Source organism: Haliotis asinina, chromosome 2 (genome assembly GCF_037392515.1).
Source record: "Haliotis asinina isolate JCU_RB_2024 chromosome 2, JCU_Hal_asi_v2, whole genome shotgun sequence".
Taxonomy (NCBI): Eukaryota; Metazoa; Mollusca; class Gastropoda; order Lepetellida; family Haliotidae; genus Haliotis; species Haliotis asinina.
The window spans coordinates 62,557,855-62,583,390 of record NC_090281.1 but is presented as its reverse complement, the minus strand read 5'-3'; the positions used below and the strand labels follow the sequence as shown (position 1 = coordinate 62,583,390).

At 39.0% G+C, this 25,536-nt stretch overlaps 1 pseudogene; it reads right to left on the bottom strand.

The window, feature by feature from the left end:
- Window positions 1-195: 195 nt before the first annotated feature.
- Window positions 196-21,926, bottom strand: LOC137274087 (uncharacterized; annotated as a pseudogene).
- Window positions 21,927-25,536: the final 3,610 nt, after the last annotated feature.

The window sequence follows — 25,536 nt, the reverse complement described above, 5'->3', positions numbered from 1 at the left end:
TATTGTGTCTTCTTGTCTAAAACACTGACAGGTATAAGCAAACAGTCCCCTGGCTATGACACTCAAACAGGAATAACAACATGAGATGTGGTAACAACGTAATTAGGAAATTACCTGGCCTCACTGTGAACTGACACTATCTTTCATAGCGACTCTCACAGAGCAATAAAAAACAACAAATACTCAAAGATAACAAAATTAGACACTTTTTATTTCTGCATAAAATATGTGTGGAACGTGAATCACTAGGAAGTAAAGTGAAGTTTGTAAGTGAAGGCTTGTTATAAATGTTTATACAGATGTATACACATGTCAGTGTAAGTTTGTATTTAACAAAGGTACACGACTACATTCCTCATTAAGCGTACTTTACAGATCCGGATCCTTTACCAGGAAAACGAGTTGTCCGAAGGATCTATTGCTAATTATTCGGTTACATATGACGAAGGTAAAATACATAAAAGGGATGATTCAGAATATGTATTGAGTCATGTCAAAATCGCTTAGTCCTTCAGTTTACAGCAGTACTACATTAACTAAGGGACTGTTTGTGTTAATGATTGTAAGAGAGAGAAAGAGAGAGGGGAGGGGGGACGAGTATCTCATCATATTTTCACTTATTTTATGCTTAAAATTCATGGGAATAGGTTGTGTAATTGGTTTTGTACAAACCATGAAAAAGTGGATGGGTGGAATGGCACTTACCTTGTACTTTAAGGTTATGGTAAAGCAAGTACAATGTGACTAACATCCGCCCCTCTAAATATATGTGCAAAGTAAAATGACCCACACCCTCTTCCCATACGTTTAAGCAGAATTTATCAATTTCTATCACAACGCCTGCCACGCCACGCCACGCCACGCCACGCCACACACATCTAGCCACATATGGTGAATGGTCACTAACAGTCCAAAAATCTGTCAGTGAAACAGTACAAATATAAAGAAATCCACAGTGTGTGTGTGTGTGTGTGTGTGTGTGTGTGTGTGTGTGTGTGTGTGTGTGTGTGTGTGTGTGTATGGGTGAGTGTATGTGTGGTCTAGTCTTCTCCTTAACGAGATATAACTGGCTCCTGCACACATGTGAATTAGTCCAGAAACTGTAATGCATACACTATACTCGGTTTTGCAATATCACCTCACACCTTGATACAAGTTACGACATGCCTGTTTGTTGGCTAGCATTTACGAACAACAAGGGAAGCTACTAAGTGTTAGTTTCTAGGATTATGAACTTTCATACAAGTAAGTCATGGTTGTACAGGCGTCGGAACCTGGAATTTACAGCTTATATTTTACTGAAACAACGACTTCACGATAGATCCTGATACCTTGCTTGACAAATGTCAAACGAAACGTCGCTGTTCAGGTAAACTAATTAAGTTGTTATCCAAGATTTAATTAATTTCCTCCTCCTATTTCCTTCTTAATATATATACAACTTGCAAAACTACGGGTCTGTATGATATAGCAAAAGGATATAGTCCTTTAATATCACAAACATTAGCAGTGGCGTCTGGGAGTGGCATTGTGGGAGCGGCATTGTGGGAGTGGCATTGTGGGAGTGGCGTCTGGGAGTGGCATTGTAGATCAAAGAAGTCATACATCCGCCACATGGAGACGTGGCAGTCACAACCATCAACGAACTTGGTAGCTTCGATATGAGGTATCTCAACTCCAGCAACTATCTAACATTCCTCATGAGATACTTCTCATGTTCCACTTGCATTTTGAATCTATGTCAAAACGTCGCCTGTACAGAATAAAGAGGGGTGGTGGGGTAGCGTAGTGGTTAAGACTCGTCACGCCGAAGACCCGAGTTCGATTCCCCACATGGGTACAATGTGTGAAGCCCATTTTCTGGTGTCCCCCGCTGTGATATTGCTAAAAGCGGCGTAAAACTTAACTCACTCACTCACCAGAATAAACAAGTTGTATATCCACTAAAATTGTCCTCGTGCAACAGTAGCAATGCCTCAAGTAAATTGCAAATATTATATTGCAGTTATTAAATGAAAAAACAACAACATTCACATTCAATCCAAGTAGTATAGGCTAACAAAAGTCACCTTTGGATTAAGACACATGTTTCTGGAATAAGTCTACATACATCTTTTTCTGTATTAGTTCAAAATGTCAGATCTGAGTACATGTTAGGATATATATAGTGTTCACATGTACAGCCTGTGGTGCTGTAATCTTCATATGGATCAGGTGTTAGCGTAGACTCCAAGCATTTTGATCCTCCGTCGAGTAAACTCCAGACAGAGTCGTACGTCAATCTGGATATAAATAACAGTTGAAATGAGCAAATATTCAGTCACCCTTTTTGTAAGCTGACAACAAGTTAAAACAGACAAAGCTCTGTTCACGGTTTTCTGTTCAAGTCCACGGAATACACATACATGCTACACAGTTCTCTAAATGAAGCAATACGACAAACTGGTAAACTGTGTTGTGCCGTATATTAGATCTGATGCAGTCATGTGGACAGTAGGAATATTGAATGATATTCGTATATGAGGTTTGGTAAAACGACACACACGTGCATGTCTGAGCTAACCTCGGTGAATGGTGAACCTCCAATGCCTCTGTAGAGCTGTCGCATGTTGTTAATGACGTCCACTCTACCATCGTCCTGCAGTCTGCTAGCGGTGTTTAGCAGAAGCACTAAGAGTCGAAACTCCTCCACAGATCTGTGATCAACATATATTATCCAAATAACTGGAGTTCAGTTCACAGTTTAACTTTCCATAACATTTTTGTGAACATGTATGACATCTCCTCATGTTGATATGGTAACAATGTAAATGGGTATTGACTTTACATCTTCAAACCCTCCGATCATCAACCCCAACATTATATATATTAATATGCATAAAGGCCTACATACTCCATGACAACAGTGCATAAACCTCTTTTGGGGTCACTTGTCCACGTGAGGAAGTTGTCAGTCAGCAAATTGAAATTGGGGTCCCTTGCACTTCCTATGATGTGGTAATGCTGAATGACAGTAGTGTCGTCGTTATCCTGAAATGGCACAGTGACGTTTAGGGTTATGTTCAATATATAGCTTGAGTACACGTCTTTCGCTGTGAATCTGTTTACATTATAATGTGTTTATGTTCATCGTCGTGAGTGTCTTCAGGTGAATTGAACGGCACGCACAAATGCACAGATAGGACTTACACGCCGCCAAGTTACGAGTCTTAGACACCCAGATATATTCAGTTTACAGCAGTACTGATACTGAGACTATTCTCCTCCAAAATCAACACAGGGTCAACACGGAATTGTTCGCGTTGGTAACATGTATTGTAATCTTACAAAGCATTGTCACACGTGAGCTAACGAATACACAATAATTAGGATAATATTTAAACGAGTCTCCAGCCTTTAGCTTCAGCTTCAACGAGTTTAGAAAGATATCATCGCACAGCGCTGTAGACTTGGACATCCTCACTTCAAACCTTGTGGTGGAAACAGGGTCATCTACTGAAGGGATATAATCCTGGAAGGAAGTGTTAATTTAAAAGAACAATTAGATTTTGAAGACTATATCACGTCAACAACAGAAATTTTACAAATGAGTTAGAATTCGATCGTGTATCTATACATGTGTCGTTCGTCACATTGGTAACAATCAATAGGGCAGTCATGCTTATGTGATCACAAAGTTAAACATTTCACATAATGTACCAAACTATTCTGTGAAAGACACCTGCACTATTTCATTATAGTCAACATAATAATTCCTCGGAAAAGAGCCCAACTCTAATCTGTCAGCTTCATCTGGTCTGTGAAACATCCACAAAGTTGTATGTGGTTCATATTGTTTGTATTGCATATGCATGCTCGGGACATAGATAGCGACAAAAACACAAATCATTCCTACAGATATCAGCTCAGACATACATAGTATTACTAACCAGAGCACCTGCAGCATAGGTTATTAAAGTGTGCGAGTCACTGTTGTAAACCTGGCTCCACATCTCCTCTTTATCTGGACGAGACGTCATAAGGAAGAAGCCATTCAGAGATGCATACGACTGTTAAATCGAAATGATTATCAATAAAATAGTTAAAGATATCCGTACAAATGATATGCAATCCGTGCATTATATGGCTTGTCTATTTATAACTGATAACTGTTAATGCATTTAGCTGTAGTTAAAATACACCATTTATTTCGCGTAAAATGTAGTGTTTGTGCCACTAACATTTGAAAGATGAATATATTGTGTTATGCTTCCTACTTACAGGGACGCTAATGGCAGCTGCTCCGTCGACATATCCTTAAATGTAAATACAGCTGATTTAATGTGAATATTTACTCAGAGGCTATTCCTTAAGGTTAAGCTTTGACAAGTGTCCAGGTATTTATATGTATGCAGAATATCACTTCTCATGGCCTTAAGACATACCGTTATGATTTTGAATAGGTTAAAAAGTCACATTGTTGTATATATAATATTACATAACTATAGCAATACAACGGATTTAGTGAACTTTAACTCAGAAGCTAGTCCCGCAGTTGAATCTTTGACATGTGTCTAGATTTTGATATCCATGCAGAACATCACTTCTCGTGACGATAGGACATGCCGTTATATTTTCACAGTTTTAGTAAATCACAGAATTTATAACATCATGTCACTGTCGCAAGAAAGATATCACCCTACTCACCTCTACCTCCACAGTGTAGAACCTGAAATATCGATTTTAAAGATATTGAGAGATTGACTGATTGGAGTTCACGGCTGCACTCAGCAATATTCCAGCTATATGGCGGTGGGGTGTAAATAATCGAGTCTGGACCAGATGATCCAGTGATCAATAGCATGAACATCAACCTACTGAACTGGGATACGATGACATGTGTGAACCAAGTCAGTGAATATGACCACTCGACCATGTAAGTCGCCTCTCACATCTGGTATGAGCTACTAAAGACCAATCTGGATATTCACAGGTCGATTTTGAAGATAAGTTAATCATTACTTAATCATTCTACTTCAATGATGAAATGTAATCATTAAGTCTTCTTAATAGAATATTTTGAATATTGTTACAAAGTAAATGGATACACGAGAGAATATCCCAAACGGCATTTGCGAACCCTGTCAACGCTAACTGGATGAACACATTTTGTAGATGATTTCTTCTCTTTTACAATAGAGCTGAAGTTGAGACAAGGTGAATTTGTGTGAATAGGTATGCCTACCTCGAGATGTTGTTGTACTGTCCTGTTGCCCATAGTAACATCTAACACCTGACCAAGGTCAAGGTTACTAATGGTGGTGGAATCAAGAGTTGTGTCCCCTTCTGACACCGCCCTTGCCAATGCCTGGTAGATGAACAGGTACTGCTCCTGGGTATAATAGTGTTTGTACGATAAAAACAATAAACAAACGACCGTTCTAATAGCAACTGCAATACGATAAGAGATATGATTGCATTGTTTACCTTTGTCTGTATCATGTTCTTCCTCTGTCCTCTCATGTTGGAGACGAAGCTGACGACGTCCACAACGCCCTCTGCTTTTGCCTGCTCCACGAGGCTGTCGATGGTGATGAACGTCCCTGTTCTCCCTATACCAGCACTGAAGAAGAAATTTTAAAATAAAACAGATGTGAGTTCCAACCTTTATTCTTTGATGCACGCACACATAATCTTTCATTTTTGAAAAGCTCAAATCAAAACTGCCTCTGCATCATAATCACTCGATCACACTTTTTCAACGTAGGATTCAAAGAAATTCAAACCGCTCTTGCTAAAGGTTACGTACTAAAGGTTACACTATTTGAGGTGACATTAGCATTTCAAAATATGTTACTGTAGATATCAGGAGGGCATTTCCAAATGTGACGCATAAGTTACAGAACTGATGTGAAATATAAAATCATTGAATCGAATGGTTCAAGTTTTGCGTCTGAAGTGGCTAATGATTACGTCTCAAGAACCGAACCTGCAGTGCACTATGACCGGCAGAGTTTGGTGTCCAGATATAACCTTGACCCTCCACATGAAGTCCAGCAGGGCAGCAGTGTCCGGCACACCATGATCTGGCCAGCTCGTGAAGTGCATGTGGTTGACATTCCGCTTCTTCCTTTCCTGCAGTCATAAATGATTATCAATCACATAAGGGCGGGTGTTGTTGAGTAAGTGAGTGAGTTAATATTTAACGTCACATCGGCAATATTTCAGCCATACCGTGACGAGAACATTCAACAATGAAAACGACCATATGTACATTATAGAACCTGTCAACCAAGGACAGTAAAAGAACTAGAATATCAAAATTATCAATAAGACTAGCGTGGAAAGTTAAAATTAATATCAGTATCTGGACAAAACAATATAAAAAAGAGGCTATAGATCTCCAACAACCGAAGGCAGATCACCATACTAGGGACCGTGGGGACTTACAGTACCTTTACTACCTGCATGGACCCTAGCTGGATTTACAACATCCCTTCAGCTGCTGAAGAGTGTATGAAATGCTAGCTAAAATTAAAATAACATAAATGCTACGATTAATAACCTGGTTGACATAAATTTACATCAAATGTTTTGGGACTTACGTACCCTCTCAGGAGGACAATAATTTTACAATACTTCAACCCCCTTTGAGGGAACAGCCACTAACAATTCTAGTTACTAATCTAAACTACCAATCATTAAAATAGATCTATCTACAGACACATATTTCTCAAAATTCAACAATGAAATCAATTTCTTTTTAAAAACAATGATCAAATGAGAACTAACGCTGTTAAATAGATCTTTGATAGTTTTGACATTGCAATATTTATGCTTTGTGATGGAGAATTCAAAACAGTCAAGTAGGGATGTTGTTGACAGCCATAATGTATGTATACTCTGTTCAGAATGTTAATACGTTTGCCCCCTCTCTACAACGATGTCTAATTATCGTTTAGAATCACCACTTGTGTAGATTAGATACAGCCATCACAGTTTACTCACAGCTGACATTGCATCACAGTATAAACCTACCTGCTCATTTTGCACAGTCAGCTTGGTGATAGTGAAGTTTGCTAGTTGTGTTCGAGCTGCCAGAGTTACTTTGATGTCACCAAATGTCACAGTATCCTTCTCTGGCCAGTACTGTAGACACTTCATCTATAACAGAGATTACAGCTATAAACAAAGGATCACATAAATATTGCCAGCCGCGTTTTAATTTGTCCTGTAAAATTAAACTAACCCGCAGCATTATTTTTACAGCATAACCCAATCTTAACGAAGCCAGAATGTCGCATTACCTCGGAAAACCAATGTCATACCTTGCCTCCTTCCATCAGTCCCGTTACCATGACAACAGTGCTGCATCCCTCCTGCCAGATCATTCTCCAGAAGTCAACTAGTATATCCGGTTTGTATGGACCTGTATCGAATTGTTAATTAGTACTTAACAAATGTATAGTCATAACACAACACGGGTGATGATCAAATAAAGATGATATATTACAATTTTACTAAGCTTCTATTCATCTAAATTCTGTTCCATGGATGTAAATGTTACGATAACGTTTTATCCTTATCTATTACGTCTTGTCCCTATTACCTTGTGCTGCTATGTAACGCTTCTCACTCTTGTAACCCTGGACGAAGACAGCAAAACAAGAAACAGATCGTTGGTAAAACGAATATTGTACACTTCAAATATTTTACAATGGAAGGTGCATATAAAAATGTTCAGATGAATATGCAGTTTGTCAAGAATTAACTGGGTTAAACGGCATTTGTGACAGAATTCTAGTTATCTGGAAGGTTTACAGGAAAGGTCTTCAATCCTAACTGCAGTCCAAACACACTTGAAAACATATTCACGGTGGTCATTGTGTACGTTGAGAAAATGTGATACAGATGCAACTCACATCCAAGTAACTGGCGTTGATATAGTCCTTGGTAGTGTCACCATTATCGCCATGCAAGATCACCCGATTGTAGTCATCTGACGAAAGGATAGGTCATGTACATAACGTTGTAGTGATGTCATAGTAGAAGATATTGTATGCGTGTGTTGCAGATAGTGCTCTACACTTACATGGGTAATATCCCCTGAACCTGTTCTTCCCCTTGTTCTTCGCCTTTTGAGATTCTTCATAGGAATGCATGAAACCATCAGGTAGACGCTGGAAGGAAGAAAAGACATGGGTACCAACAAGAGGCTGATACTCTTCAAAATAATAATACGTATGCCACTACGTGCACTAAAGGGCTCACCTGTGTGTTTGCACATGGGGATGGTTGAATAACCCAACTCATGGGTTTGCAATGATGAAGAAATAACGTGACTTTTCGGAATCAAAACAAAGTCTCATTCAAAATACATGGTAAACTTATATCCAAATATGCACGCGCAAAGATACCGGAGGCTCGTGTTGCATTTACGTACGTGTAAAACGAAATCACGAGGTATTTTTATTTGACCGTGTGCTTTCAAAACATCTTCAACAAGAATACAATAATATTTCAAAACGAAGCGTCCCTAAAAGATGATTTTTTATCTGCGCATAACTACCAACGATCATAACCGATTATGTCAGAAGTACTCTAGATCAGAGGATGAACATAAGCTGAATACTTACCTTGAACTCCTCTTCAGCCTCTTCAGGATGATCTTCCATGTCTTGCACTCGCGTCGCAAATGAGGTCACGGGGATAGCATGACATGGTCCGGCATCACCCAGATTGTAATAATTAATGTCAGCATGACCTGGTGCTTCCTGTGGTGTTATCTGAGCATGGGCATCGTAATCTTCTTCATCTTCCATGTCCGGCCGATCTTGACTGTCGCCTGGACGATTAACAACGACGTTGTCACGTTTGTCCCTACTTTGGATTTTACGGATCTCTACATGATGGCCAACTAGTGGCGCAGTCCCTGAAGCTACATGTGCAGTAGTGGTCGGTGTCTTCTTGGATGATAAAGTTGGCTCCACCTCCTCATCAAATCCAACATTCATGTATGTGTTTCCTTCATCTGTGTCCATTATACACATTAGCAATTACTTTTAGTAATCATGACTATCTCTAGCTTGATGATCTTCTAGAAGTTTATGAATAAATGCAAGGTCTGGTTTATTGGCGACGTTGCTGCAATGCAGATTCTTACACTCGTATTAAAAAGTAGTAGCCATAAGCAAGTAGTGAGAGGGTATATATGCATGACTGGTAATAAACTGTAATAACCGCAGGCAGGAGATATCAAGTAACACATCGATAATTGGATAACAGACAAGAAGGGTGGGGTGATACTGAAGGAGGTTGATATTGGCGTGGTCTGTTTTAGTTTGGACAAGAGTGTTGAAGAGTAGGTTCACCGTACTTCACTGTCTCAACATCTCCGCAGCTCTAACTGTCGGAAACCTCCATGAAAAAAGAAACATACATGGCCAAGTGTAATATCCCCATCACCGAATTTAAAACACATCACCCCTATCGATGTTCCAGGCCATCAGATTCATTTTGACAAGACTTAAAATATCTACTTATGGTAACTTCACAAAAGAAGATATAGATATTCGCTATCACAGGGCTTGGTCTGATCAACTACGATTAAAGGTCGCATGTGAAGAGATCAAGCAATAGATCTTTGATTTTTTACGAATTCCTAACCAGTTTCTTACTACTTCAAATTAAGTTTAATCCTTATGCTGACCCTCTCTCTCTCTCTCTCTCTCTCTCTCTCTCTCTCTATATATATATATATATATATATATATATATATATATTCATTTCATGAGTTCGATTTGTTATTGTCATTGTTCATTTGTCTTCATCTACTCTGTGTGCTCTTTGTTATCTTTTACCCGTGGTTATCAAATTTGATCTGCTGATCAACACATATGTAACTATACGTCTGTAAACCTGGCTGTGGGTACTGATACTTCATAACGGTTTACATCCAAACGTCCCGATATACACTAACCCAGCAGTTAGGATCAATGAAATTTGATCTTTACCGCGTATATCGACTAAAAGGGATTGCAAGAAATGTCACAAAATATAACCGAGGGGAATATATACCGAGTTGATCACTAACAAACTCTGATGCTGCTATGTGATCTAACAACTGCCCTTTAAACTGAAAAGGTTAATAAAATAAATAAAAACGTTTTATTTGCTAAATCATGTTTGATAAGATTCTTATTACAATACGTACCATGAAGATTCTTCTTCTTGGAATGGACATGTGATGTCTCATGTAGGACTGATTCATCGTGAGAAGAACCCTTTCCTTTCTGTCGTCTTCGTCTGTTAAATATACATTACACATTTCCTTGCAAACTTACATAGAGTCTAGAAATATATGAAAGGAAAATTCAGAGGTAACAAAGTAACTGACCTGATGAGCAGCACAATCAAGATGATCACCAGGGCCACCAGCACCGCACCCACTGCAGCTCCTACTACACCTGCGACAGGGACGGACTGGGCAGCTTCTGATCCACCTGTGTGACAACATGTATGCTCCACTGAAATAATGTGTGTTTTTGTCAGCATTAAATGAAACTGTCTAACATTGTGAATTCGTCATACTACACATTAGATACTACGCCGGAGATATTAGCTACCAAATCCTGCGCAGGAAATGGGATGACTTACGTTGGAGATAATATCACCTACGTAGGACATACTTAGTCCTATGTAGGAGATACTATGACCTACGTATTATGACAAACACAACGAAGAAGCTATTGAAAAGAATTAACCCTTGATTCACATTTATCAAAAATAGTTGAGGAAATCAGCTATTAAGGAAGTATTTTCTCACTAATCAATGGTATTCTTACCTGTGCAATCGGCCTGTGTCCAGCCTGCCTCGCATCTTCCGTCACAATCCCCTGCTGAGTTACAGGACGAATTCCCCACACAGTGTCTGGAGGCGCAGATCTTGATACAGTTAGCTCCGTAATGTTGGCCGTCACAGGCTTACAACAAAGACGAACAATTAAACAAATACTGTCAAACGTTCCAAAGTAGTACGAAAATTATGTAAAAACTTTTCTTTGTGCTATGAGCTCTAACAGCACTTCTAAAAAAATAACAACGAAAAAGTATCATCTTTCTTTGACATCATTTTTCTCAAATATTCACATTTAATTAACACATATTTACAAACAAATTTATATTTGGAAGTGTTATATATTATGGTAAACTACCATCAACAACACAAATATGGGACATACTGGAGCTTTATTCTCTGACAGTCGAAGCCCGACTGATGCATTGCATTTCATCGTTATTGTTCCTACATTCATTCTTTCAATGTATATATATGTAAGGAGCTATATAAAGCTATGTATATGTCTAAGTGGACTACGTTATATCGTTACCCTCGTTACAGTCTTCGCCCTTCCATCCAGACAAGCATCCAGATACACATGTGCCTCTCACATGGTCACAAGACGAATGTCCATTACATTTCCTTTCCGAGCATGCCATGCTGCAGTTCAGTCCGTAGGTTTCGTTGTTACATTCTGTGACGGAAATGTTGTCTCATTTGATATTATTAAACAATAGATACACAAGTCAATTACATGTTGAACGGATGCATCTCCGATTTGGAATGGGATGTACGATTAACATGAAACATGAAACTGATGAGCAATGGCTTGGAGCTGACCACAGTGTAGTGATTATGAATTCTACTGAGCATATGACATGCTGCACTCAGGTCCACTGACGCAGTTGTTGCATCCTGTGACGGAAACACTCTGTTGGAAATCATCTCACCTAACATAGACAAATTGCACACATTCCCTCAATGGCTCACAGAGGTGCGAGAAGGGTAACAGAGAGTGATCACAATATGGGCCTTTGATTATACTGAACTGAACAATAAAGAATGGTTTAAAGTTTGCAATTTCGGCTACCGACGTAAATACCATGTCTGCCCTGACACATGACATATACGTGTAGCCTATATAATGTCCCAAGGTACTAATTTAGCCCCACATAGCGTAAGTTCATGAGCTTTGGCCCCGATGTCTTGAAACAAATATATATAAGTGTGAGTTTTGACTTAAGTTTGAGTTTTTACTCAAACTGGAGAAAACGCAGGAAAAGGTAGTTCCCAGAATGAAGTGAAATCTTTATCAAACTCAAACATAGTAGAGCATTTGAGTTTGGTGGATAAGATTCCTTACGTTGTTTGGGCTTTTCTTACTTCAATAATGCACTTGAGTTGAAAATTCAGCTGTTCCAAATTGCCAAGCAATTTTAATTTGAGTAAGAATTCGAGAAATTAGGACCTGACATTTCGTAGTGTTGAGTTCCTTGAAGGTGTAATTTTAAAGGAAGGTTGAATAACGAGTAATGTGATGAAGCATTTAGGTGAGAAGTAGATTAAAACTTTGCTATGAATTAAATATCACGTTGTACCTTGTGTACAGTCCACATCTATCCAACCAGGAAGACATCCCTTGTCACATGACCCACTGTGACGATCGCAAGACGATTTGACATCAGAACACTTCCTGTTAGCACATGTCTTCATACAGTTGATTCCATAGTGATCAGCATCGCATTCTACAGTGAAGACAGAATGAATATTTTTAATCCTTATTTGCTCTCCGAAGATAAGCTACACAGTGGTGGATATAGATGACAGTTATTGTAGAGACATGCTATGGAAACATGTATTTACCTGATATTGTGTGCTTTAGACAAACAGCACGGATTTATCACTTCTCAATGAACAATTAGCCTTTCCGGGTATAAATGCAGTTCCTGAAATTCTCTATGTTCATTTGTATAACATACACAGAAATTTGCTTTGCACTCTTCCGCCACCTCAAGATCAATAATGATGGCATGCGCTCTTCAACATTAAAATATTTCATTCTATATTTCTGACAACATTTAGCTTTTTGATGCTTTACTCAAAATAAAACACAACAAATTCTGTTTCAACTTTACCTGAAAGTGGGTGATATTTTAACTTACAATTATTACACAAAGGCACTCCAGAATGGTGCTACTGTCAGAATGACTAATGTCTAAAATGTCTATAACATGTAATAATATATATATATTGTGCTAAGAAATATATATTTGGAAGTGTGATATACAAACAAATTTAGATTTGGAAGTGTGATACATTATGGTAAACTACCATCAACAACAAAAATATGAACACATTTTAGAAAAAAGCAGCATGTAATGGAACATACTGGAGCTTTATTCTCTGACAGTCGGAGCCCGACTGATGCATCGCATTTCATCGTTATTGTTCCTACATTCATTCGTTCAATGTATATATATGTAATCAGCTATACAAAGCTATGTATATGTCTAAGTGGACTACGTTATATCGTTACCCTCGTTACAGTCTTCGCCAGTCCATCCAGACAAGCATCCAGATACACATGTGCCTCTCACATGGTCACAAGACGAATGTCCATTACATTTCCTTTCCGAGCATGCCATGCTGCAGTTCAGTCCGTAGGTTTCGTTGTTACATTCTGTGACGGAAATGTTGTCTCATTTGGTATTATTAAACAATAGATACACAAGTCAATTACATGTTGAACGGATGCATCTCCGATTTGGAATGGGATGTACGATTAACATGAAACATGAAACTGATGAGCAATGGCTTGGAGCTGACCACAGTGTAGTGATTATGAATTCTACTGAGCATATGACATGCTGCACTCAGGTCCACTGACGCAGTTGTTGCATCCTGTGACGGAAACACTCTGTTGGAAATCATCTCACCTAACATAGACAAATTACACACATTCCCTCAATGGCTCACAGAGGTGCGAGAAGGGTAACAGAGCGTGATCACAATATGGGCCTTTGATTATACTGAACTGAACAATAAAGAATTGTTTAAAGTCTGCAATTTCCTGACATGACACATCATATATACCTGTAGCTTACATAATGTCCTGAGGTATTGATTCAAGCCCACATCGCGTGAGTTCATGAGCTCTGATCGCGATTTCTCGAAACAAACGTAAGTATGAGTTGGGCCTTTCCTATTTTAATAATGCACTTGAGTTGAAAATTCAGCTGTTCCAAATTGTGAAACAATTTAAATTTGAGTAAAAAATCGAGAAACTGGGACCTGATATATCGTAGCGTCGACTTCCTTGAAGGTGTGATATTCAAGGAAGGTTTAATAACGAGTAATGTGATGAAGCATATATTTGAGAAGTAGATTAAAACTTTGCTTTGAATTAAATACCACGTTGTACCTTGTGTACAATCCACATCTATCCAACCAGGAAGACATTCCTTGTCACATGACCCACTGTGACGATCACATGACGAGTTGACATCAGAACACTTCCTGTTAGCACATGTCTTCATACAGTTGATTCCATAGTGATCAGCATCACATTCTACAGTGAAGACAGAATGAATATTTTTCTTAAATCCTTATTTGCTCTTTGAATGTAAACTACACTATGGCTATTGTAAAGAGAAGCTGTGGAACCAAGTGATTACTTGACATTAAAATATTTCAATATGTATCTTTGACACACTTAGCCTTTAGACGCATTACTCAAAAACTGGGTTCTGAAAATTCAAAACCACCATCGTGAGTTTCAGCATTTTCGGTTTCGCGTTCTGTCACAAGAAGCATGGCAGAAACGAGAGGAGAAGACAGGTAAGTAAACATTCATTGTTCTGAGAACTTGGAAAATATTATTTAAAACCCCAGTCTATTGGACATGATAATTTTATGGAAAATGTATACATATAATTACGTGTAGCAGTATGGTTACAAATACACAAATATCTGAACAAATATTTTGCTTTATTATTTGTTAATTCTCTGATAAAATGACAAAAAGTATTACCTTCGGCAATGCTGTCATCCAGTTCGTTCCTCATATATAGTAGTAGTCGAGACATTTGGGGTGTACGTTGTAAAATCGGATGGTGAAAACATCCACTCGTTTAGAAACTAGTTACACTTTGAAACCATGTATAAGAAGACCACGCACTCGTTTATAACAGGAGAAACCAGAAACCAAAACCGGTTTCGTAATGATCAAACAGGCTCTCAATGAGTAGAACTATTTTCATTTCTAATGTACATTCGGTGTCCCAGCTGTACTGTCCGCAGAACGGAAACCGCGGACTCGAGTTTCCACGACACACACCACTGACTGAATTTGACAACCCGCAGCACTCATGTTTCCTGCACCAGTGTGTACATTTTTAGAAACAGTGATTTGGTCCCCTCATCTGCATCACACCTGTCTCTCAACCATCTTGAATACGAACCACTGACTGGATCACCTCTAGTGCATGACAATTGTCTCCTGGCCACCCTAGTCTACTGTTCCAAGGACACACACCACTGACTGAATCACCTCACCTGTATCACAGTTGTGTCCTGGCCACCGTGGTCTACAGTCTCCAGCACACACACCACTAGCTGAATCTCCTCACCTGCATCACACCTGTCTCCTTTCCACCCTGGTCTACAGTCTCCAGGACAGAAGCCCGTGACGGGATCACATACTGCTTGCAGGCAATGGCAGAAGTTTTCGCAGCCATCACCAAAGACTCCTGGACTACAAACTGGAAATTGGATGATATTTAACATTCTTGATTCTAAACGTTTTCCATGGCTGTGGTCACGATAGTATGACAGATTTATCACTTTTAACAACATCCAAACCAAGTGTAGGTAACATGGAATCCCCATTGATCCCTTTCCATGACTTTCACCGATCAGTAGATCTTTGAGGTTTTTGATGTGTGAATGCTTGCAAATGCTGGAAGATTTGCTTTTTCCACGACTTCGCCAATTTCCTTCCACATATTGAAAGTATTAGTGTGATCGTCTTATCCCTTTTTATTTAGAATCATGCATGTAGATTCAACTTCTAAAATGCCTCTTAAAGACGACATGCATAAAGATTCACAACATTCTCCTCGAGACTGTTAGACAAGAGGGTGACTTGCCACCGTCAAATTTTCCTTTTTCATAACAATATTTCTCCTACTGGAGCCTTTTGTGTTTACATTTTATCAAAGGACTGAGAAACAGTCCAAAGATTTCAAAGAGAGATGTAAGAGGCTTGCTCAGAAGTCGGGATTGCACCGGCTCTGTAAAGAATGTAAGCTTTATATGCACAGTTTCAACTTTGACGCTTCAGCGATGCATTGCCCTTGTTTAGACTTCGTGTTTAAAGATTAAAAAGTGCCTTACCCAGCTACGTGTTTTAAATGGATGCCACAAGTGGGACATTGCATATTCCTATATTCACAAACACTTATATCATTACGGACGAAGTGATTCACAGACACATGTCCCTGGTTTTGTAATAAACTTTGCTTTTTCACAAGGATCCTTTCTTGATATGGGAATTGTTTTGAAAGACCCTAGCTGACTGGGTAAAAATACAGTTTGACGTGCAGATGTATCTAACATATCTTTTCTTTCAAGAAACTTGCTTTTGACATGCTCTTTATTCTTTATTCTCTTTATTCATTGAGGGCATATAACTGATTCAAACATGACATCATTACTCAGCTGCATCAAAAAACCATCACTTTACCAAACTTCAAAACACGATTATCCAGAAAGTGTTTGGTAAAACAACATACGTCTATTAAAGTCTCATGATCAGAGTAAAATGTCAGAATCTGGTGGGGCCACCTTGAGCATCGATAACAGCTCGGCAGCGACTTTCCATACAAGAAGGGGGATGCCGAATGTTTTGATACACTTGCTGAAGTGCAGTTCTTGTAGTGTCGGAGCTGGGGGATTACGCTGGCGCAAGCGTCGATCAAGAGCATCACCCCGATGTGCAGGGTGGGACAAATCAGGATATCAAAACGTCCGTGGTAACACCTGAAGGTTGTTTTGCTGGCGGAAGTCCTTGCAAACATGTACAAATTGAGCATTGTCATGCTGGAAAGATCCACCGTTGACGCTGACGAAGGGAACGACGTGAGGTTTCAAGTAAGCAAGATCCATTCAATGTACCTGCCACGTGCACAATAGCTGTCTGGCCATTATGATGGATACCTGATCAAATCATGATACTTTCACTACAAAATCTATATCGACCTGCTATACACAGTTTTCATTGTCACGTTCGTTCCGACGTCTGTATACATGTGAACATCCATCACCACGTCTGAGACGAAACCGAGACTCAAAACAAAATTTTCCTCCGTCTTGCCCACGGCCATCTCGCTCGTTGTCTACAGCATTGTAGACGTTGATTGTAGACGTAGACTTGTCAAGACGCTACATCGAACTGGTCTTCTGGCAAAAAGTCCTGCTTCCCGTAGCCGATTGCTCACACTGGCTCATCCGGATGTAGTAATCCTGGACGGCGGTGGTAACACTAGATCGACATGGCTTGGACCTGTCATTAATACTCCAAGTATTGTTGTATCGGGTGCATAGGATTGAAATGGTTTACCTAAACATGCCGAAGTACGTTACCACCTCCTGCTGCGATGCCGCTCCTGGGATAGAGTTGTGTCGTTGAGCTTCTGTCAGTCTTGGCATTCTTTTGTCGTCTATCATAGTGGCTTAAAGCAATGTATGTGGAGTACCGCTGATGTGTTTTTTTAAAGCCTACAGTAATAGGATTCAGCTCTTAGTGGTACACAATCACGTAATGCAATCGCATGCTATGTAGAGTACGTCGTTGGCAACCATTCCTCCAAACGTTGGGATTCAGCATGGATTTGTTTGTATCAATAATTCCCTAAAATTCAAATTATCCCCATGTCAAGTTTATTTTGTTAGAGTATAGAGCATATGTTATATTTGGGATTACGCATCCTTAGTAAAGCACAAATTCTAGTACTTTTTTGAGTTGAGTCCCATTCGGGATTCGAAGCCACACCGTCAAAGTCAGGCACCTAATCGTCACTACACAAAGTAAGCCGCCTAACCCCTCTGACAAGTGTTAATTGGAGAGTATTTTCGAGTAATTGTAGAGTATTGGAAATTTAATTGTGTTAAAATTACAAAACAGGTAACTAACTATGCTTCGTAAATCCAACTATTGACATGTGAGAGAATGGTTATGGTTTCACAATAGCAGTTGCAGAGACCAGCAGAACACCATGACTATTCTTCACACATTTCGTCTTTTCGACAAGTTTTTTTTGTTTTTGGTTTTTTGGTGGTTTTTTTTGGTTTTTTTTGGGGGGAAGGGGGGGTGTGTTGATGTTCCTAAAACGGACAAGCAAAAAGCTAAAAGAGTATAATCATACCATAAATCTCCACTTCACACAGATTCAAGTGTGTGGGATCAGTGATGATGATGATGTGCCTCCCTATTCCATCACAGACCACGTCGTAGATGCCGTTGCCAGTGACTGAAGTGGTGGAGGGAAATGAGTAGCAGGGGACATTGGGTGTGGCACTGGTGTTACTCAAGTAGATGTCAGCTGTGCGGATTCTGGTGAGATCTGAAATGGTTCTCAATTAAAATACATGCATTTCTCATTCAATGGTAATTTTGATGAAGCAAAGAGACGAAAGCAAACAATTTATCGATATCCCTGAAACTGTGCCTGTGTTCCATTCCCGCCCAGATAATTCAGTGGGTGACATTATATCAAATGTGAAATTCTGGAACGAATTTAAATTACTTAATACGATGATCCGAGCATTACATTCATAACAATTAATGGCTCTGTTCTAGAGCTGGTCATCACATGGGAAATATGACGTGTTACACACTGAGAGCTCATAATATAATAAAACTGTATTTTGGTGACATCACTGTGTCACTGCGTAATATTCTTACGAGACTGCTGATGATATATCCTGATATCATGTATCCTGTAACTGTCTCCCATGTCCACTTTCCACACACTCGCAACGTTGTCAAGAGTGTTGAAACAGGAGCCATGGCATACATTCTGATCACGGTTCCCATCTACAGCTTTGTCTGCAGAATAGCTATTTGACCACAGTTGTGTAGGGGAGGAGGTCTGTCTTCCATAGGCAACGTTTTCTGTTATTGGGATATATAACACTACATTATACTCTAAGGCGTTGGCAGTATGATTAGAAAAGAAGCACAATTCCAGGAAAACGGATAGCGTTTCAGTTTGAAGAGTTGCCTTAAAAAGACATTCATATAACTTCACTCAAACTTTCCCTCAGTTAACGAGAACGGAGATTACGTTCGAATAGGTGCGTAGTGCTCATAACGCTGGGTTACCTGCTTCACTGTTACAAAGCCATGCTTTAACTTTCAGAGGCGTATCTTCCATAGGCCATGTTTTCATATTTGATCCTAGTTTAGTCCCCAGATTGAACCATTGAGTTTCAACTGTCATGGGCATGTCGACAAACCTTGCTGAATCTCAGTTATGAATTCTCGACGAATTACTGACAAATGTGTATACCTGGATTACCTGGATAACTCGCTCATTCACTCACTCACTCACCAAATCTTTCGCTTCTACCATGTAGTGGTCGAACCAGTGTAACAAAACTCGCCCAATATCGTCCATCAACACCTCTCGTTAACCTAGCCATAGCTACTGTGTTCAGAAACCAAGATAAGGATTGTCACTCAAGCCGGCATGTATAATGCAAAGCACGTGCATCTCGATTTCAACGTTTGCTCTGTGCGAACTCTTCCCTTTCCACAAATAAAAGCATTTCTAACCTCAATGTCAACAATACTTTGTTAGGTAAAACAGGCTATACGACCACCATACATTTTTATCTCAACCTTAATTTCCTGTGTATGTTCTTAAAACATAGGTTCAAGTACTCCATTCATACTAAAGTATTATTCAAAATATTATGGCGTTTCTTTTGCCTTTCAGTATATTTAGAAAACATGACCTTATTCGTTCCACTTGATGACTATTTGATGTACCTTTTTGACAGGTTCCTCCTTTTCCTCCCACCCAGCCGCTGTCACAGGCACCTGCACAAACTCCGGTTGTCTGGTTACAGGAGTGTCCACAGTGACAGGAGTAGCCACACGAATCTCCAAACATTCCCGCAGGACACGACCCTGAGGAGACATACGAACAAATGAACAGTGGTAGAGGGACGAGCTGGGCGGGGGCTGTCGGGACGAACGAGCTGACTGAAGTTCAAAATCCGTGAACTTCATAAAGCCCATGAAAAAAAATCAACAGAGGTTAGGTGAGTTGAGGTGTTAGAGTAACACCAGGTACCATTTTGTATTTTCTTTCCGTGTGACGCTGCTGGATCAAACCCACAACATTCCCCTGTCCTGACAGACGTTTCAGCTCCCACCTTTTGGTCAAATGAGACGACATTACTAACAATTCTACCATGATTTCAGTCAATATTGGATTGTGACTGTGTAATCAAAGTTATTAAGAGGTATATAATCACGTTATATACCTCTCATTTTCAGACACAGTATTTTGTTTTAAAATCTTAATCATGCGGTTATGGTAGAATGGAGATAAACGTACTGTGATAATCAGAGGTATGTAACGAAAATATAATACCTCTAAATTTTTCATTTAATACCCCACGGTATGCGATCAGTTTTAAATTAAATTTAGAGCTATTATAATTTCGTCATATATTTGGTTATATATTAAAACCGAACGAAAAGCGTGAGGTTTTAAGTGAAAAATTTAGAGCTGTTATAATTTTAATATATACCTCTGGTTTTCAAACCTCCTAAATATCTCATACTCATTTTGGTACTGTGAATTCGTAAAGCTGTGTAACGACCATGTGCAAATGTGATGGTCTGTAATTCACCAGAAATTGTTGTCCTCAACGATACTACACCTGAAGATCTTGTAGATCGAAATAACTGTTGGTCGGCATAAATAACGTAATGATTGGACACTCATCACCTGCAAGCTGTTTCAGTATGATTACATTACATCCTTAATATCCCATGATAGCCCATGATAGCCCATGATAATCTGTGTTAGTAGTTGTCTTGGGCAATCCAATCTTGTCAGAACTAGGGGTGGGTATTGCAGAGAATTGTCATACTGCGATTCGAAAGCACATATTGCGATACGTACTGCAATATATTGTAAGAATATTTTTCTCACAAAAAATACTTAACATCGAGCAAAAATGCAACAAAGCCACTATGCTTGGTTAGACTTTAATAAAAACTTTTAATCATGTCTAAAATGAAAGAAACTAGGAAAAGAACAATTTAACATCAACACAGCGGTTTCTCCACTTTAAGAAACCAACTTAACGTGGTCAGGACATTTCTGAGATCACTGAGCATTAATGAGGAAATATTCATAACATCCAGATCCAAAATATTGAACAAAAATTAAGAACACTTTGAACCGAACTTAACTTGCTTTCTCGGTGAAGGAACGGACATATCCGAAGATTTCCGAGGTGTTACGACGTTTTCCGAATTTATATGGAGAAACCGGTTTTCGATCAGGGAATCGTAATACGTGACTATTTTATGTCTGAATCGGTATATACCGGTAAACCCTATTTTATTGCGCAACCCTAGACTGAGGTGTATGTTACATTCATATACAGAAAATACATACAGCACACGTTACCATGTTCCACACACCTACCCTCCTTGACGTAAACCATTATTTGTACAGTGACTGTCTTAGTAAAAGCAGTGTGTTGAGTGGCAACAATGAAACACAATATGGATATATCATTACGATGATTGACACAAAGAAAAGAGTCCATCAATAATTATGTGTTACTCACCAAATACAACCTGTATCCAGCAAGCTGATGTCACCAGGAAGACAGTTAATATCCACACAACCGCCATGTTGGACAACCAGGACGTTATACCGTCTTCACCGTAAAACTGGGACACACACAAACGGGTACATCTCATGCGGCTCTTCATCAAAATTCACACTGTATCCAATAGGTGGTGTTTGCTAACATACAGGGTAAATACCTGGAATGCATGCTGGTCTTTCTCCTATATCATATGACTTAACACTTTACGTGGTGCAGTGGTATTTACCTGTCAAAACATTTCGTAAGTTGAAATATATTTAAATAAATAAAGTGCACACGTTTAAGGCCACGTGTCGTTTTCTGATTGTGTGCAAAATGCCCGCAACCATAATTACTTACTTAATCACAACCAATTTCACATGATATACCAGTGAAAGTATAATTAATGTCAGTGAAAAGCATCTCCCTCACATACTAAGCATAGGATTTGTGCGGCGTCATTGGAGAAAATCATAACAAGTGTTATAAGGATTTGGATGGAGACTTTTGAAGCAAATATTTCACACTTCATTTCAGCGATACCTCCTTACTATCCAGACTGGACGACTAGCATCCATATCGGACATGATACATTGTACGGAATACTTTGTTTTTGTCTGACGGGATATTACTGAGATAAGATTCCAGATCCTTGCGTCAACTACAGTGAGGTGCAACTACAGTAACGTACAACTACAGTAAGGTGCAACTACAGTAAGGTGCAACTACAGTAAGGTCCTACTACAGTAAGGTCCTACTACAGTAAGGTGCAACTACAGTAAGGTGCACCTACAGTAAGGTGCAACTACAGTAAGGTACAACTACAGTAAGGTACAACTACAGTACGGTGCAACTACAGTAAGGTACAACTACAGTAAGGTACAACTACAGTAAGGTACAACTACAGTAAAGTGCATCCACAGTAAGGTGCAACAACAGTAAGGTCCTACTACAGTAAGGTACAGCTACAGTAAGGTGCAACTACAGTGAGGTACAACTACAGTAAGGTGCAACTACAGTAAGGTGCAACTACAGTAACGTACAACTACAGTAAAGTGCATCTACAGTAAGGTACAACTACAGTAAGGTACAACTACAGTAAGGTGCAACTACAGTAAGGTGCAACTACAGTAAGGTGCAACTACAGTAAGGTACAACTACAGTAAGGTACAACTACAGTAAGATGCAACTACTGTAAGGTGCAACTACAGTAAGGTGCAACTGCAGAAAGGTACAACTACAGTAAGGTACAAGTACAGTGAGGTGCAACTACAGTAAGGTACAACTACAGTAAGGTACAACTACAGTAAGATGCAACTACTGTAAGGTGCAACTACAGTAAGGTGCAACTGCAGAAAGGTACAACTACAGTAAGGTACAAGTACAGTGAGGTGCAACTACAGTACGGTACAACTACAGTAAGGTGCAACTACAGTAAGGTGCAACTACAGTAAGAAAACTAACACGGAGCTTATCAGAAAAAACAAATAACCCCCACGGAGTAGCACGTACGTGTATTCACCATGGATATTACAGCTTAGTACGTAATTGTGACGCCTCAAAGATCAGATACTATGTATTACCATACTTATGCATAAAAAGACAGAGTGCAATTGTGAACCCGTGTAAATCCTGTTTTAGCTATTAGTGTCTCAATGCGAGTTGTAAATGTATCTGGTTTTCAATGTAAAACGTGCAGACAAGTACGGTGCAATGGTAATTTCGTGATAAAATGTATATGACAAATGTTTCACGACAAAGTCATATAATTTACCATCAAATAGTAATTTGCAAAATGGTGACCATATCCCGCTCCACTAGTATGGCACCCGCCACACAATACTCAGGTCCATGGACACAACACGGGGACATAATCATGGTATAAGGCAAGTTTGGAAACTTGCCTTATTGGACAACATATAGGTCACTGAAGTTTCCAATTTGGAAATATCCTCCACATCTCCAAGAGCTCGAAGCGTTAGCCACAAACTCCTAACAAAATCCAAAATTAATCGATGAATTATCTCAGACGTAAAGCCGTTAACAATATTGGCCACTTGAAGTGAACAATGTTGAGGAAAGTTATCGACAGTTCTGGAAGACACTATCTTCGAAAGGGAAACATAATTAAATCAGAGACAGACACTTTAGGATATTGCATGATCATCTTCGATATCTCGACATTTCGCGCCTGCCATTTAGAAGCAATGAAAAACCATGAAACGTTTTTGAATTGTCAAATGTGCAATGACACAAAGAAATTTTGTAAATAACAATTCAGCAGATACATCACAGTCAGACACGCCTCTTATACATGCAACGTCCTCTAGTGACATGTTATCAATATGTCAACGTAAATATAATAGATCAAATTTGCATGCTCCGATTGAAAACGTTATCTAATCAAACAGTAATTACGTGAAAACTCGCATGTATCGATACGTGTTTATAGTATGGTATGACGTTAACATATGCCGTTATGAAAAATGCTTAGACGTGAAAGCATGACGTTTTGTCATCAGGAAAGGTTGTTCAACTTGACCTTCCTAAAACATATGCATGTCACATTCCAAAACTTTTATGTACACATGTAAAACCAAGAACGTGTATACAGTGATTAGTTATATTCTAAAATAAACTAGGTTTGCAAAATGAAAGAAGTCATAACACAACAATTACAGCAGTAATACACAATAACGATTTAGGTTAATATCTATTCCCTGTAGAAAGTCAGTCGCTTTGTAGAAATACGAAACCTTTTCCAAATACTACTCGTCGCTCAGCTAGAAATAATTCTACCTATCACCTATACCACACGTGACATATTAAGAGAGAGTCAAGGAGGTGAATTATGCCAAGGTATCAGCAGCGTCATTCAATCTCCCACTCTGAATATTGTTATTAATTCTTCTTATCTCCAACCAGTTTTACAAGTGACAACAAATAATGATCGTTTGTTAAACAAGATTTTCATTCGTATGTCTAAAATTATCAGACAAATCATCAGAGTTTCACGTGACAGTTCAAAAATATAAGTTTTTCTTGCAATTATTACATTTTGTGTTAGTGAGCAATTCAACGAGAAGGAACGTCAAATGCCAAATGATTCCTTTCTCTTTGAAGATTTGTTTCCCATCCTTCAGTGACTATTCGGAATGCGTATCATTGCAGCGAATTTAGCAGAAGGTGGGTCTGCAAACAGTGAAAGCCAACGGTATGGACAAGAGAGTACAGTTCTGGATATTGCTTTGGAATATTTGGCCAAACGAATACAGACTCTGCTAAATCACAAATCACACAAAGAATGCATGTTCCTTAAAGGTCACATATACTCTAATAGGGTATAAACGCAAAATCACTTGCTGACATCGTTATAAATAAAAACCCCGTCATCAAAAATGCTCATTTCGATCTTTAATTACCATAAATCGACCTTTTTGTCAACAGTGCACAATTCTCAGCCGCAAACGAAATTTCAACCAATCAGAGCGGCGCGTCTCCGTGACGTAATAGTGGGTATAGAAATGAGGGTCTGTGCAGTATTCATCTACATTTCATTCATGCAACGGTACAAGAATCTGTACCGAAACGTCGCTATAACGCAATAAAGAAGTTGTTATCCATACAAGTTATCCTATTTGTACACCTCAACTTCTAAAATGCCACTCAAACAAGTTACATTTCAGGGGTTAAACTATTTCGTTTACAGGTTTGTACAAATCTAAAAACGCGAAATCTGTTCAGAAAAATGAAAGCTATATGTTCTCACAATCTACTATCATTTAGTTTGTCTCCTGCTTTGCCTAGTTTTGGAGTTACAA